The sequence below is a fragment of the Sinocyclocheilus rhinocerous genome, unplaced genomic scaffold, assembly GCF_001515625.1.
Source record: "Sinocyclocheilus rhinocerous isolate Xijiao unplaced genomic scaffold, SAMN03320098_v1.1 scaffold27068, whole genome shotgun sequence".
NCBI classification, from domain to species: Eukaryota; Metazoa; Chordata; class Actinopteri; order Cypriniformes; family Cyprinidae; genus Sinocyclocheilus; species Sinocyclocheilus rhinocerous.
In genome coordinates this window covers 9,836-11,577 of record NW_015659772.1, presented here as the reverse complement: position 1 = coordinate 11,577, position 1,742 = coordinate 9,836, and the positions used below count along the sequence as shown (strand labels likewise).

Genomic DNA, 1,742 nt, shown 5'->3' with positions numbered 1-1,742 from the left:
CTGTAATACTGCATCCACGCAGACTGAAGACAGAAAGAGAAAAGACAATGAATCAGATCTATGAAGATCATCTAAGGTTTTGGAGGATTTTGATTTTTTGCCTGACTGTAATTTGTAATCTTAAAGTCACACGTGAAATTCTCCCGAACAGCATTTATGTTATAAAGCATTACTTCTGTTGCATTTGCTTCACGTCAATTTTAAGACTGGTTCTTCTGTCAATGTCTCCTTTTGCTCAACTGGGTAAATGTGTTTAGGTCTGCTGTTCCCAGCTACATACAGTAAGGTTTCCTTAGTTAACTACATTAGTTAACAAGAACTAATGATGAACAATACTTTTACAGCATTTTTTAAATAAAAAGTTGTATCTCTTAACATTACGCACTGTGAACTAACATGAACAACAAACATTAAAGATTAATCTGATCCAGAGTTCATTCATTAAAGTAGTGCTGTATGTGTGCTTGCTGCAATTAAAAAATATATACAAAATAAAAACTGTCACTGAATTTAAGCAGGACTGAAGGATTAGGTTGAACGTCAGCCGATAAAGATTGGTGGCCGATCTGTTGGTACATTATTAATTTGCTGTGTTCTGAAACGTGCAGTAACATTTAGCATTTTTGTTTTGAGGAGTTTGTAAGTTCTGTAAGAAAACCATTGCTCTCTCTCTACAGTATCTGAAATAATTAATAATGACCCATGATCAAAGTGACTTGGCCTACTGTTTAAAGATAATTGTCATTTTTTGAAAATTATTTGTTTTTAATGGCCTGTTTAATTTTAATACTTCACACTGTGACACCTCTGGCTCAAACAAATGAGAAAATGGTATTATCAAATACATATTCAATTATGTAAGATACTCACATCAGTGTGTTGAGTTTACAGTGTTTATCCTGCAGTAGAGCAGAGATCTGATTCACTCATGTGTCTCCTAGTTCACGTTCACTCAGATTCAGCTCTATCAGGAGTAACGGGTTTTTACCCACAATTCCAGTCACATACTGACAGGCTTCTTCTGCAGCAGGACTTCTCAAAAACCTGCAAAAGGTAAAGCCGGATTCATTTGAATTTTTAAATAAATGCACATTGCCTTACAAAACATGTTGATAAAACAGAATTCATTATTTTTCCTAATGACAAGCTCTAGTTACTGTTTTACTTTGAACATAAAATAGTATTATTATTTGACATCCAAATGTAAAAAAACAGTGATGTCTAAAAACAGAAACAGTGCTAATGTCATGAGGAGCAGAAGAGCAAAAGATCTTTCAAGACACCACATGTTTGTGAAGAACTGGAGACTCATAGATCTGCTGCAGAGTGATACAGTGTTGAGAATCTGGGCTTGATGGAAATTAAACTACAGTGCATTCAGAAAAAGTTAATAAACTACTGAGTATCAGCACATCTAGTGGCTCATAATGTCTATTTAAACAGTACTGCAGCTTATACCACAACAATTTGGCACCAACAACACAGTACCTCAGATGCACCAAATCAAGCTTATTGTATTACTGAAATAATATTATGTATGAATATTTAGCCTGCATGTCATTTATTTTGTATTATCTCATCACATTTCACCTCAGTTTTAGATTATAGCTTGGATCCTGTAGTAAATCACTGAGCTGCTTCACTCCTGATTGTCCAGGATCATTTCCTGTGAGATCCAGCTCTATCAGGTGTGAAGGGTTTGATCTCAGAGCTGAAGCCAGAGCTTTATAACCTTCTTCAGT

The 1,742-nt window shown here is 35.0% G+C and overlaps 1 long non-coding RNA gene across 2 annotated transcripts in view; it reads right to left on the bottom strand.

Annotated features, from left to right (window-relative positions):
* Positions 1-1,742, bottom strand: part of LOC107724226 (uncharacterized) — a 9,295-nt gene continuing 7,553 nt past the window's right edge. The window contains exons 1-3 of one of the 2 annotated variants that reach the window (XR_001638007.1): positions 1,591-1,698; positions 871-1,044; positions 1-23 (exon numbers count right to left, since the gene is read on the bottom strand). This is a non-coding gene — a long non-coding RNA (uncharacterized LOC107724226). Of the gene's footprint in view, positions 24-870; positions 1,045-1,590; positions 1,699-1,742 lie in introns of those variants that run through there. The other variant, XR_001638008.1, reaches the window with a different exon arrangement.